Source organism: Danio rerio, chromosome 15 (assembly GCF_052040795.2).
Source record: "Danio rerio strain M-AB ecotype USA chromosome 15, GRCz13ab, whole genome shotgun sequence".
Lineage (NCBI taxonomy): Eukaryota > Metazoa > Chordata > Actinopteri > Cypriniformes > Danionidae > Danio > Danio rerio.
In genome coordinates, this window is record NC_141035.1 from 3,097,501 (window position 1) to 3,113,049 (window position 15,549).

Sequence of the window (15,549 nt, forward strand, 5' to 3'; positions counted from 1 at the left end):
TAACCATGACTGCACATCTGCAGCGCCATCACCCAGCAATACGCTTATTTCACGCGGCCGCCATTTTAAAGAACCAAAGCGAGGCTGCGGTGGGAAGAAACCCGGAAGTGTAGGAACTGCACTGTAAACATTGCAGTAACATGCTGTGGACTACAAACCTCCAGCTGTTGCCGAGATTTCAAAATGCAGAAATGGTGTAAACATTACTTCAATATCATTCAGTAAGTTTGTTTTAAACCATTAAAAGCAATTTAGCATCAAACAAGATGACAATCTCAGTGATACGCTTAAGTGTCCTCCTAGGCTTCAGTTCAGGGCACCAGTTAAACACCGTGAGGACGCTTCCCTGCTTCAGTCTATGTAACCCGGTGAGTGATAAAACACTGCAGTCCTCTGCAGCACACCCTCATGTTGTGAGTAATAGTGTTGTCCCGGTACTGAAGTTTTAAACCCGGCTATTTCCCGCTAATATGGAAGCGCCGCTGAGCGCAGATAACTCGACTGATCTTCACGGCTTCGCGCTTCAGTCTCCGTGTATCTGTGTTTGCTGATGGAGACTGGAATCCGAAGCAGAAGCTCGTCTCGTCTGCTCAGTAAACAGCGGTGGGTGAACTGATGACCTTCTCGGCCAATCACAATCATTTCTGTTGAACACGTGAACACAATGGCAAATCAGCGCTGTTTTAAGAAAGCCATCAACATTGCCTTAAATGTTAGCGAGAAATTGTCGTTTTTTCTTTTAATTCAGTATCGTGACGAGTCTAATATAGTAAAAGAATCAGTTCATTAACTCGAGTTTGATAAATGGCATCTAAAACGTGTGTTTTGGAAAGAAAACGTTAGCTAACTAGTGCCATTTCCCTTAACTTAGCTAAAAATGAGCTCTGATATCCCTTTTTATTTTCACCATTCATTCAGAACGGACCTTCGGGTCACCCGGAAGGCGGAGAAATCATAAAATTGTGTCACTTTCTCTTTGCTGATAAGATATATAGCCAGTTACACAACATTCCTACGTAACTCCCAATGATACTTCCGGGTTTCTTCCCACCATGGCCTTGATTTCGCTTTTGAAAATGGCAGCCGCGTGAAATCAGTCTATATCACTGTCTGAAGGCAGGATAGCAGAGAAGGTAATAAAGTCCTCCAAATAGCAACAATCCCTCGCTGAATCTTTCAAGCAAACATACCCAACTGGTTCCGAGACACATAAAATAACAAAGGCAGTGCGGGTGATTATTGCTGAAGATTTGCAGCCGTTTTAGGTGATTGGTGATGCGGGCTTGTATCATCTTATAAAAGCACTCGATCCGCGTTACAGACTACAGTCTCGCATTTTTTCAGCACCGAGATAATTAAGATATGTGTTTATTTATGTTTACTGAAGTACAAATATGTTTATTTGAAATGGCCAATTTATCTTTATTAAATTCACATGTGTGTTTATTTTCAAAGTGTTGGATTTTATGTGTTCCCCAGTTTGCACATGGGCTACCAGCAGCTGTCAGACTTCAGTGTTCTTTTTTTTTTTATACAATACACTAGGAACTAGTGTACTTTTCTTGACTTTTAAGTAAAACAAAATGAGTATTGCAATGAATTGTTTTTACTCTTTTCTCCTTAACCTCTTACTGTTCCTATTGCCTATAGAATAAAAAAATAAAAACACATGTCAAGCCATGAGAATCGTTCCGAAAGCCGTGTTAAAAAACCGAAATATGTATTGAACCGAGGGCTGTTTTGTTGCATCCCTAATAACTACACTTTTTTAGCTCTATGGCTCCTCGGCTATGGACCTCACTGCCACTAGATCTTAAGAGCAGTGATAGTCTTCAAAACTTTAAATCATGTCTAAAGACTAGGGGTGTAACGATTTATCATTGTACGATTTATTGCGATGCAAAAATGTCACAATATGCATCGTGGCGTTATGACGATTTGATTACGATATGACGTCCGTTTTCTCTTATTAGTTGAGCTGATTGCACGTGAGCTACGTTCCACCTGCTGTCGCACGTGAGTTCAGATTGCAGCAGCAGTAATGTTAGCAGACCAAGATGAGTGGAGCTGAAATAGAGGATGGCCCATCCACTCAAAATCAGACGTCTGGCAACATTTCGGTTGTACAGTCATTGCTTTAGAATCATCCGCTTTTTGACACGCATACTGGGTCAAACATCCTAAGTTTTAATGTCTTCACAGTGATTTACATACTTTGCACAGCAACAGGGATACCTCCTAATGGTGTTGAAAGAGTCACATACTGTATTTATAAGGTACAATTCACCCTAAAATATCATTCTGTCTTCATATAATGTTCCCGCCACAAAATCACACATGACGTGAGCTGACCATGAGCTGTTACTACAGAGGGCGGACTTTGATAGACGCGCGCGTATGGCAAGCCGTTTTAGCATTTAAACCTTTGTTCTGACTATCCATAAATATATTTAGAGATATCTCTAATTATATTTTGACTAGTCATAATTATAATTCGACTAGTCAGAAGGACAATTAGAGATATCTGCAATTACAATTGTACTAGTACAAAATCAGATTGGAGATATCTGCAAATATATTATGACTAGTCATATTCCTCCATTGACTTCCATTGAAAAATATTTGCAGATATCTCTAAATGAGTTTTGACTAGTCACAATTGTAATTAGAGATATCTCTAAATGAATTTATTTAAATATGAATTAAATACCTGGAAATGTCGATTTTTTTTTTTGCACACACAAAAAACGCAAGTGACCAAGCAAAGCCTTAAGCTCTTACTGTTAAATTCAATTGAATAGAAAGCTTTTTTTTTTGCACCTTTACTTAAATTGTTCCTTAATTTTGTCTCTGTCATTTCAATAATATTTTTAAGAAGCTTTAAAATTGTTTTATTTTCCAGTGACAGGCCTGTTTAATTTATTTTCCTAAACAAGGTTCAGTTTAACAAGTTGAAACAAAAGAAATACATAAAAATAGTTTACTTGGTAAAATTTGCATTTCAGTTTAATTTTACATTTTTATTCCAAATATCGTGATACATATCGAATCGTGAACACTATATCGTGATACACATCGTATCGTGAGCTGAGTGTATCGTTACACCCCTACTAAAGACCCATCTTTTTAAGCAGGCTTTTACTTAACATTTTTTTTAATCATGTTTTTATTATGTTCTTTTACGTTCGCTATTGTGTTTTAACTTGTTTGGTCAATGATTGTTTTTAGTAATGTTTAATTTGTTTAGCATGTCTGCTGATGCTTATTGTAAGGCGACCTTGGGTGTCTAGAAAGGCGCCATTTACAAATAAAATGAATTATTATTATTATTATTATTACTTTAAAAACACATTAGCTGTGGAAAATATCACTAGAGTGCATGTAAGATATAATATTTCTACTTGTGCTTAATTCAGTGTGTTACTTTGCCATTTTTTTGGAGCTAATAACAAAATTCATCAGACATTTCTGCCTGAAAATACATGAGTAAGATGTTCCCACGAATTTATAATAAGGTCTGGCCTGATTTCAAGCTATCAGATGTTCTTGCAAGTGAACATGTTCTGATTGTGAGTCATTTCAGTTTCAGTGGTAAGAACATGCGTTTTCGGATCGTCCAAACAAGGTAGTTTCGGTTGCGGGTTGATTTGCACAGCTGTTGAACATTTTTTGGTCAAACCACTTCAAGTCAACTCCTGTCTTCATTGTGTGCATTATGGGCCCATGCGATATTTCAGTTTTTCTTTTTAAATGAATCTGCAAAAATGTCAACAATTCTTTGTTTTTCTGTCAATATGGGGTGCACATGAGATGTGTGTACGTTAATGAGTGGTAAATATGAACTTAAATGATTTTAGCAAATGGCTGCAATATTACAAGGGGTTAAAGGGGTTACTGTATGCATGTATGTATATTTTAACACACTCACCGGCCAGTTTATTAGGTACACCTGTCCAACCACTAGTTAACGCATATTTCTAATCAGCCAATCGCATGGCAGCACCTCAATGCATTTAGGCATGTAGACATGGTCATGAGGATCTGCTGCAGTTCAAATCGAGCATCAGAATGGGGACGAAAGGGGATTTAAGTGACTTTGAACATTGGTTAAACTTGTTGGTGCCAGACGGGCTGGTCTGAGTATTTCAGAAAATGCTTATCTACTGGGATTTTCACACACAACCATCTCTAGGCTTTAAAGAGAATGGGCTGATCAAGAGGAAATATCCAGAGAGCGGCAGTTCTGTGGGCGCAAATGCCTTGTTGATGCCAGAGGAGAATGGCCAGACTGGTTCCAGCTGATAGAAAGGCAACATTAACTCAAATAAGCACTCGTTACAACCGAGCTCTGCAGAAGAGCATCTCTGAACACACAACACGTCCAACCTTGAGGCGGATGGGCTACAGCAGCAGAAGAGCACACCGGGTGCCACTCCTGTCAGCTAAGAACAGGAAACTGAGGCTACAATTCACACAGGCTCACCAAAACTGGACAATAGAAGATTGGAGAAATGTTGCCTGGTCTGAAGAGTCGATTTCTGCTGCGACATTCGGATGGTCGGGTCAGAATTTGGCATCAACAACATGAAAGCATGGATCCATCCTGCCTTGCATCAGCGGTTCAGGCTGGTGATGGTAGTGTAATGGTGTGGGGGAGATTTTCTTGCCATATTTTGGGCACATTAGTACCAATTGAGCATCGTGTCAACGCCACAGCCTACCTGAGTATTGTTGCTGACCATGTCCATGCCTTAATGACCACAGCTGCCCTATCTTCTGATGGCTACTTTTAGCAGAATATCACACCATGTCATAAAGCCTAAACACACAACAGCGTGGAAGAAATAAAAAGCCTTACATTAGATCATAATGTTAACGTTTAGCCTTAACAAGCAACACCGGCAACGGTGTTTAATGCCACTATGAACGCCAGCACCGAATTCACCATTTATTTTATATAGACTACTTTTGGGCTTTTCTAAATGAACTGTTGCTGTTTATTTGAGTTTGAAAAAAGGAGAACGAAAAGCTTTATTTAGAAACAAACCTTTATTTCTGTTGTTTGTATCTCTTTGTTTAATTGTATTTAAGCAAATTCGGAAAAGTAATTTTGTATAGCAGATTGGTTATCTCTAATATTTATGTTAATTGGTATGAGATAGAGCACAGGTGGCCAACCCTGTTCCTGGAGAGCCACCTTCCTGCAGATTTCATTTGCAACCCATATCAAACACACCTGCCTGTAATTATCACGTGGTGTTCAGGTCCTAATTAATTGGTTCAGGTGTGTTTGATATGGATAGCAACTGAAATCTGCAGGAAGGTGGCTCACCAGGAACAGGGTTGGCCATCCCTGAGGTAGACCATTGTAATTTATAAGAATTCAGGGCCCTTACATTGCAATTAGGAAAGGGCGCTACAGAAGTATAAATCAGCATTTAGCCTTTACACGCAACGCAGCACCAAGGAAAGGGAAAAAGGTAACACTAGATAGCTATTTCATATAGCAGCTATATGACCTTTAGGGTGCTTTCACACCTACACTTTTGTTTTGGAACGTGTCTCGTTTGACCAGTTAGCGCGGTTCGTTTGGCATATGTGAACAGGGCAATCGCGCTCTGTTCTGCACCAAAGTAATCGCTCCGAAATCGCTTGAATGAGGTGGTCTCGGCTCGATTGAAACGAACCCTGGAGCGATTTGATTGCAGTGAGAAAGCGATTCGATCCGAGCGCGGTTATATCACAGTGTTTTATGGATATGTAATAGGCTTACGGCTATATGAAGAGAGAATTATGAGTAAGGCGGGAAGTTTCACGAGTCTCCGGATGCCCGCAAACGAGTGATGATCTCCCGGTAACCTGGCGTCTCCCTCCCGGTCCTCAAATAGGCATTGTCGCGCACCCTTCTCACCCCTCCCCACTGCATCTCTCCTCAGACACATCACACGCGTGCATCTTGTCAATCACCACCAAACCACTACCTCTCCTGACAGCTGAGCGGGACGCTGCAAAATAAACCCTGACACTCTGACCAATGTGAGGAGAGTTTACTCGCACGTGACTTGTTTTAGCTCTTTTGGTTCGATTAGAAACTTTGCAGTGTGAAAGCGAACCAAGCAAAGAGCAACAATGTAACAATTGTAATCTCTGTTTCGGAACAACTGAATCGATTCACAGGTGTGAATGCACCCTAAAACCTGATTTATACTTCTGCGTCAAGTGACCGGCGTAACCCACGGCGCATGCAACGCGCGTGGCTGTGCATTTATACTTCTGCGCGCTGTCTCTGTTGGTCTGCATTAACACTTCCGAAACGCTAGTGGGCAGTGAGGTGTAAATGTTCCTCTGTGTCGAGTTTCTTGCTGCTGTTTTGCTTGCTCATTTTGAGACAGGAACCGGCGGACGTGCAACAACTTTAACTATGAGGTAAACACTAAACAAAACTTTCCATCCGGAGCTCCTTCACGGGACTCCACACTTGTAAACAATCGCTCGCGCCATTCGCGCAGCTCTCGGTCCCGCCCAGACTCGTCACCGCTACCAAGTCGACCAATCACAGAGCTTACGCTACGTGTCGATGCGACGTGTAGTTACATTTTTGAGAGGTGCACGTCAGTGATGGCAACGGCGAAGGGCTATGCGTCAGCGCCGTAGCATACGCCGGCGTTTGACGCAGAAGTATAAATCAGCCTTTAGCCAAACTGGCACGGCGCTGGCGTTAACACGGCTTCTTCATCTCAAGTTAAGACTATTTTCTGTCCTTTACTCTAGCTGTCTTACTTTTTTCCATCACTCAGGTGCTTTTCTCTTTGCTCGAGTCTATTATTTTTTGCATTGAATATTTTTTAAATGGATTCAATCGAACAATTCGATTAAAAGTGTCAGCCATAACAACAATACAGCATATTTTTCCATTATCGTGCAGAACTAGATCAGATCATTAATAGCATGTTATTACCAGATGTTAGGGCTGTGCAATTAATCAAAAACGGGTTTCGATTTCGATTTTTGCTTCTAACGATTATGAAAAACCATTCATCGAGATAAACGATTATTCTATCACATACCGCCCCCTTTCCAGTTGTACATATTTGTTGCTCTGCAAAGCTCAGTTCCATGTGAACATTACTAAAAGCATGTGCTGTACTGTAACGTCTGCAGCACGGGATGCGCATCATTCATATTTTTAAAAGTGCGAAAGAGCACATTAGCGATTATTCATAACTAATTAATTATCTTCAGCGTTCAACGCTAAAGATTTTTTCTACTGGTCCGATCGGGTCAGTGGTTCAGATTTTTACTTGCCTTACCAAAATTTTCACTGGCCCCACCAAAAAAAGGGAAGTTAATAGCTATTTTTAGCCACATATTTTAAATATGCGTGTGTGGCAAAAATAAAGTCTTTGAATCTAGAATTTCAATACTTCAAAACATGTTAATAAAAGTGTTATGCAAACAAAAAGAGCAGAGGAAAATGTGGAGGTATTTTATTGCGGTTCGAAATTATTTAACAAAAGGTGGCTGACTTGTCAAACTGACGGCAAACTGTGCAAAACATCACTTTATTTATTTATTTTTTTGTCGCGTTGTTTACAAGACGTTAGAAGCAGACATTTTCTTTTAGCCTTATAATTTGATGTTGCCAACATGTTGCCGTCTCTTCGCTGTATTGGTTGTTACCATGTTACAGAAAAAATAGCATTCTCAAAACATCAAATCACATAAGAGGAACCGAAAAGCAATATAGTCTTGACGACACACAGAGACGGAAGTGTTTAAAGACTTAAAAGAACAAACTTAAAATGCACGCAACTGACAAATAGTCGCAGACAAATTAAATGTTAGTGACAAGGCAGCACTGCCCCAATCGGGCCAGTAATGATTCTGTCTACTGTCCCAAGCGTCTCTCACGCTGGCCCTGGGCCACCGGGCAGTCCTTATTGTTGAGTCCTGATCTTTGCTATGATGACGGCACATAACATTTGACTAGATATTTTTCAAGCTACTAGTATTCAGCTTAAAGTGACATTCAAAGGCTTAATTAGGGTAAGTCATTATATAACAGTATCTGCAGACAATCAAATATATATATATTGCTTAAAGGGGCTAATAATGTCGAGCTATTAAAATAGGTTTCAAAAAATTTAAACCTGCTTTTATTCTAGCCGGAATAAAACAAATAAGCCTTTATCCTGAAGAACAAATATTATAGGAAATACTGTAAAAAAAAATCCTCTGTTAGACATCATTTGGAAAATATTTTTATATAAAAATGAATTCAAAGAAGGGCGAATAATTTTGACTTCAACTGATAATCGTTTTGAATAATCCTGATTGCAATATAATCGTGATTATGATTTTTCCCATAATCGAGCAGCCCTACCAGATGTAAACATGGCCTAAAATTCTCATCACAATCTACAATACCTGTAGACATTCTATCAGAAGCTCACTTTTCAGTCCAAAATAAAAGCAAAACAAGTTTGCTCTATGCAGAGATTGATGACAGATCTATATCAAAGCACTGATGCATGTGAATGATGGCAGCTTACATGCCATAAAGCCAATGGAAAATGAATGAACAACACATGATTTTAAAGTTGCCATTAAACGAGATTCTGTTACAAACCCAAACATGTTCCATAACTATAAAAGAAGAGACATCTGGCACTGAAAGTTAATGAAATAGCCGCACTGTTGTACACGAGGAGGCTATAATATTTCAGGGAAAAGTGCAGACTCATTCAAAAAAAAAAAAAAGATACAGGGTCAGCGAGTCCGAGTCTCAAAACAAGATGAGTAAATGTAGCACAGCATGACGGCCTAAAACAAGCAATAATATTTGCATAGTTATTAGCCGTAGTTCTATTAATAAATAACCAACAGTGTCCTGCAGTGCCATGATGGAAAACTCCAGCTGTAAAACAGCCCAGGTTTTAGACAACGCTATTTTATGTATCGTCCTAACTGTCCTCCTTAATGGGATAGTACACCGCAAAAATTAAGATTTGCTCACTATTTACTCTCCCTAAAGTGACTCCAAACCTTTATGAGTTTCTTTCTTCTGTAGATTACAAAATTACACATTTTGAAGAAAGTTGGAAACCTGTAACCACTGATTTCCAAAGTAGAAAAAACTGTATGGAAGTCAATGTTTACAGGTTTCCAGCTTTCTTCAAAATATCTTATTTTTGGGTCAAGTTTTGTGGTGAACGACTCCTTTAACTAAAGGTTAATGACATTTTTTATGTTCAAGATTTTGACTACTTCATAATAAACCCTTCATGAGTTTTGATTCATTAAAATGGGATATAAATTGAGAAATCAATAAATAAGACAACAAATAAGAGCTCTTCACACCATAAAAACACCAAGCAAGTATACGATAAACAAAGTACAGAAACTGGTTGAATGCGAATAAAAAATCTTTAATGGTGTCTAGACATGCTACAGTAGCCTGTTTTCTACTGTCCCACGTCTTTTAAAGAGCAAGTTCTGAACATTCTTTTCTATCATGCCACGTCTTTTAAAGATCTAAACATTGCTTTTTATATCGCACAATGTCTTTTAAAGTTCTGAACATTGCTTTTTATATCGCACAATGTCTTTTAAAGTTCTGAACATTGCTTTCTATTGCACACCATAAGGCTCTATTTTGACAATCTAGGCAAATAGTCCAGGGCGCAAACGCCTTAAGGGCATGTCAGAATCCTTTTGCTATTTTAAGGATGAAAACATCCGCTATGCGCCGTGGCGCATGGTCTAACAGGGTTGAGCTTATTCTCTTAACGTGTTATAGGTGTGTTTTAAGAATAAACCAATCAGAGTCTCATCTCCCATTTTTTTTAGGAGTCAGTTGCGTTGCACCATGGTGCATTTGCCATTTACATGGCGGACTTTGTAAGTGGAAAAACTGAACGCTTCACTAGAGAGAAAACAGTTAAACAGAGCATCTGCAGCGCGAGAATGACAGAATGAGCCTCCTCATTCTTTACTTTCACTTTCACTCTCTTGGACAAGGAAACGTGTTGTGCACACAGACATTCATTAGCCTATACATAATTAATTTAGTTTATCAAGCGCAAATATTTGCCTTAAAACTATTTCTAAATTCAGTTCCAATTTCCAGCAAACGAATAAATAAACAATAATAATGAGTTATATTCAAATACACATGCTGCCCCGTATGGTCTGAAACCTGACAGGTGGACAAATCTAAGCTTATTTTTAGTAAAACTAAAACTAAAAATATGCATATATTATAAAAAATAAAAAAGATTAAATAAAAAAAACTGCTAATAATAATAAAAAATAAAAAATACTGCTAATAATAATAAAAAATAATAATAACAAATAAAAAATACTGCTAATAATAAAAAAATTTATACAGAAGCAAATTGTTATGAATAAACTGAAAAAGCCTCCCGAGATGAAGGCATGGATATATTTATATTTATGTAGGCTAGAAAATAAAAGTTTTTTAACAGTTTAATCCTTAATATTTATATTAGGGGTGTCAAAATTAATTGTTGCTTTGGTGCACAGTGATGCAGACGCGGACAATTCGGTATCGGTTCAGTAATAATCATAACCGGTTATTATGTACTGACGTCATTTATCTCCTATGCTCTCTGTCGCGAGGGAGGTGAGCGAGAGTATTTACAACACTCAGTCAACGCAGGGCCGGTCCGTGGCATAGGCACCATAGGCAAATTCTAAGGGCGCTGTATATCCAGGGGGGCGCCAGAAATTAACGCGGTTCAGTTGGTTTTGTTTTCAATATTCTTGACACACATTCAGTTACAGACGGCAATAACTCAAAAACCTCTGACCCTAAAAAGATCTAAAGTGTGTCTCCTACAAAAAGACAAAGCTGGTTATGTTTCACAGCTGTCTTTCTTTTTTTTTTTCGCTCCACACTACGAGCACTGCTCCGTTTAAGCCCTCGCAATATGTGTTTAGCCGGGAGAGCTCGCGCTGAGAGGAGCTTTAAGCAAGGGACCGTCGGAAAAGTGCTTCTTTTTTTTCGTTTTTTTTTTTCGTTTTCGCTTCTCTGCTCCGCTCTTCGCGAGCTCTCCCTGTTGCGAGGGCTTAAGTGTGTGAGTGTGTGTGTGCGTGTGTGTGTGTTTGTGTCTTTGGTGCTGTCTATGTTTGTGTTTGAATGAGAGACAGTGTGGTGCATTGTCTCTGTGTTTTTACAGACAGCTTGTTATAGCCTCTCCTCTAAAATATAACACTGTATATGGAATGCATCGTCAATGCACCGTGATGCACCGAAATATCGAATTGAACCGAATCGAAGGCATGATAATCGTAACCGAACCGTGAGACCAGTAAAGGTTCACACCTCTAATTTACATCCTATATATATATATATATATATATATATATATATATATATATATATATATATATATATATATATATATATATATATATATATATATATATATATATATATCCTTATTATATCCTTTAAACATGCTTAATATTGTAATTATTTTTCATTTGTAAAAACTTGAGCTAATCACAATAAAGGCTATTGTTTACTGAAAGACCTTAACAAATTCGCCTAAATCAACTCAATATTTTTTAGAGAAGACACATCATCTTTGCAAACAGTGTAACTAAAGTGTTAGTATAACTAGTATGACTCAGTAAGGTAACCGAGGAACATATTAGCATAATTTAATAAAAATAACATGCCATGACCCCTTAAGAGGAGAAAAAGAAAAGATTTGTAGTCAATTCACATGTACCAGAAAGCAATACTGAACATTTATGTCATCTGGTGGTAAACGACATAATAACAGTGGATGAAGATGGACTGAGCAGACTTTTAAAGGTAAAGTGTGCCTTTTATTTCTTAACATGCAAGAAAACCGAAGTCCTGTGGCTCCATTCAAAACACTACACACTGTTTCAATTGAGTGTCTTAATGAGTCCATTCAACAGCGTGAGTTTGGGAAGTTTGTCGTTTGTACCAAAAATTGAGAAAGATTAATTAGATCATGATGATGATGATGATGAATATAATAATAGTAAAAACAATAACACTAATAAGAATAAATTATTAAATAAATGTTTGTTTGCAGAAATGACACAATACTTGAGGTCAAAAGCCCAAACTACAGACAATATTAGAGTTTAAATACTAAACCCTGACTTTTACATGCATACAGATATTTATACCCCAACACCCACCATAATGTAAGTACAGTAGTTATAATGAGAATTATTTATATTATTAATTAAATTACCTATTAAATAGTATTTTATTAACATATGGCCAAACTTCAACTTGCACGGCAATGTAAATACAGTAATTATAACGAGAATTATTTACATTACTTATTAAATTGCCCATTAAATTGCATTTTATTAACGTCTACGCCGGCCCCAACCACTCACAGTAATGCAAATACAGTAATTATAACGAGAATTATTTATAATATTTATTAAATTGTCCATTAAATTGTATGTTATTAACATATACCAAAACTCCAAGCCTCTCAGCAATGTAAATACAGTAATAGGAATGAGAATTATTTATATTATTTATTAAAATTATACAATAAATTGTATTTTATTAACATATACCAAAACTCCAAGCCTCAAAGCAATGCAAATACAGCAATTATAACAAGATTTATTTATACTAACTATTAAATTACCCATTAAATTGTATTTTTATCATATACCCAAACTCAAAGCCTCACAGCAATGTAAGTAAAGTAATTATAATGAGAATTATTTACATTATTTAATAAATTATCCATTTAATTGTATTTTATTAGCATATACCCAAACTCCAGGCCTCATGGAAACGTAAATACAGTAATTATGACAAGATTTATTTATACTAATTATTAAATTACCCATTAAATTGTATTTTATTATCATATACCCAAACTCTAAGCCTCACAGCAATGTAAATACAGTAATTATAATGAGAATTATTTATATTATTTAGTTAATTACCTATTAAATTGTATATTAACATATACTCAAACTTCAAGACTCACACAGAATTGTAAATACAGTAACTATAATGAGAATTATTTATACTATTTATTGAATTGCCCATTAAATTGCATTATATTAACGTCTGGCCTACCCCAACCCCTCAAGGCAATGTATTTACAGTAATCATAACCAAATTTGTTTATATTATTATTAAAATTACACATTAAATAGCATAAACTCCCACCCTCACCGCAATGTAAATACAGTAATTATAATGAGAATTGTTTTAATTATTTATTAAATTGGCCATTAAATCGCATGTATTATTGTATACGCAAACTCCCACCCTCACCGCAATGTAAATACAGTAATTATAATGAGAATTATTTATATTATTTAGTTAGTTACCTATTAAATTGTATATTAACATATACCCAAACTGCAAGACTCACACAGCAATGTAAATACAGCAACTATAATGAGAATTAAACCCATTAAATTGCATTATATTAATGTCTGGCCTACCCAAACCCCTCACGGCAATGTAAATACAGGAATTACAACTAGATTTATTTATATCATTATAAAAATTACATATTAAATAGCATTTTATTAATATATACGCAAAGTCCCACCCTCACGGCAATGTAAATACAGTAATTATAATGAGAATTATTAACATTATTTATCAAATTACATTTTAATAACGTCTACCCTACCCCAACTCTAAACTTTGCAGTAAACTTACAGTATAGCTGTATCCCATGCAGACTTACATTAAATTTGGATTAATGTTTAACTAGCTGCTGTACATTGAGGTAAACCAGGTTTATATTCGCACATTCACCTTCTGAACATAATCCAATAGCAAATTCTAAATAGAGAACCAATATTAGCATTAGCAGCTAATGACTGTCAAAGCACAACATTGTTCACAGTCAACTAAACAGCGCTAATGTTGTTTTACACTCATATTTGAAGTCGAATGTTAAAAAAAGTAGCGTAATAAACAATATAAGAACCGTGTCACAAGTTGTCACGTTGTCCTCATAACAACAACAGACGTCATTAGAGTTAGCAAGTATGTATTAGCCTTTTAAAATTCTGCTTCCCCATTTAATTGAACGCCAAACTCCAAATATAAAACCAACTTTAGCTCAATCTCCAGCACTCCAAAGTGATGCCACCCCCAAACGCATGCACACTAGCGAGTAAGCGGAGTAGTGCTTTGAAACACAGCCCCGCAGAGTGAGTATAGTGACTGCAGCAGTATTTAATCTGCAGCTCTGTGATCAGATGACGTTGACGTGTGCACTTCCAGGCCCTTACTCTTATTTCTTACAAACACACTTTAAAACCACACACTTCCTATGATTGCTAAAATAAAAGTGCACTTAAAACAAAAAGACAGCCGGTCACATCTAACACGGAGCAGGGTAAATAACCGCACATTCACTATGGTGAAGGTCTGCACATTTACTAGCGTTAAACACAAATCATCCCTGCGAAACGTGAATCGACTCACCAAAAGCAAGTTCCGCTTTTTTAAATGTACTTCCCTCTCTTCTCTTCTTCGGGTTGATGTGTGTGTGTGTTTTGTGGAGGCTTTAAAGCACTAGGCCAGTGTGTGTGTGATCTGGATCTCTATAAGCTACGTGGCTCTTTCACACTTGAATATTACAGCAGTTTACAGTCTCAATCCTCATCCACTTGCTTTTTCTACGTCCGTAAACGTTCGGGGGTCGAACCAAGTCGCGATCTTCCCAAGCAAACAACTTTTCCCCGCGATTGTTGTTAGTTTTTACGGCCACCTCCATCCATTGCGAGCGCAGGGCTCTTCGAGCGTCTGGATAATCGCCATCATTTTCCGCTCAAGAATGTGTACACACACACACGCGTGCGCGCGCGCACACACGTCGTGCGCATGCGTATCCCGTCCTGTGCATTCCTCTTTCTTTCTGTACTTATGCAATACACTTGTTTTTTTTTTTTCATGCGATGTATCATCACTGGTTTGGAATGATTTACGTTCACATTGCTTTTCCAATGTTAATATGAGTGGTACTTTACACCTTAGGGACGTTATTTGTTATTTTAAAAACCAAAACAAGAAGCCACTGTGAACTTTCTTATACTTGCTGGGAAATTTTACTTTCACCAACAGAGGTTTCTTAAAAAAATCTAATCTTCATGGACTTCCTATGTGAAATAGAACATTTAATTAAATCACTTAGATTCTTAGATTAATTGATAATAAGAAATGTGCTTCTTTCTTGAGATCTTTCTTGCAAATATGATATAAATCTCTTTTTTATTGCATTATTTCTTTACAAATTATATATATATATATATATATATATATATATATATATATATATATATATATATATATATATATATATATGTAGACAGGTGGATTGGTGCAGCTGCTGCAGTAATGCGGTCGATGTACCGGTCAGTTGTGGTAAACAAGGAGCTGAGCTGAAGGCAAAGCTTTCGATTTACCGGTCAATCTACGTTCCTACTCTCACCTATGGTCATAAGCTTTGGGTCATGACCGAAAGGATAAGATCTTGAATACAA

The 15,549-nt window shown here is 37.1% G+C and overlaps 1 protein-coding gene and 2 long non-coding RNA genes across 5 annotated transcripts in view; 2 read left to right on the forward strand and 1 right to left on the reverse strand.

The window, feature by feature from the left end:
* LOC141377988 (uncharacterized) overlaps positions 1 to 1,450 on the forward strand; it is a 31,603-nt gene extending 30,153 nt beyond the window's left edge. The window contains exon 4 of the long non-coding RNA XR_015508978.1: positions 1 to 1,450. This exon is cut by the window's left edge and continues 873 nt beyond it. This is a non-coding gene — a long non-coding RNA (uncharacterized LOC141377988).
* fndc3a (fibronectin type III domain containing 3A) overlaps positions 1 to 14,839 on the reverse strand; it is a 143,263-nt gene extending 128,424 nt beyond the window's left edge. For 2 of the 3 annotated variants that reach the window (XM_087283476.1, XM_087283473.1), the window contains exon 1: positions 14,492 to 14,839. The gene's annotated coding sequence lies outside the window, so the exon portion shown is untranslated. Of the gene's footprint in view, positions 1 to 14,446 lie in introns of all 3 variants that reach the window. The other variant, XM_087283477.1, reaches the window with a different exon arrangement.
* LOC147833556 (uncharacterized) overlaps positions 1 to 15,549 on the forward strand; it is a 486,957-nt gene that overhangs the window by 314,766 nt on the left and 156,642 nt on the right. The window lies entirely within an intron of this gene.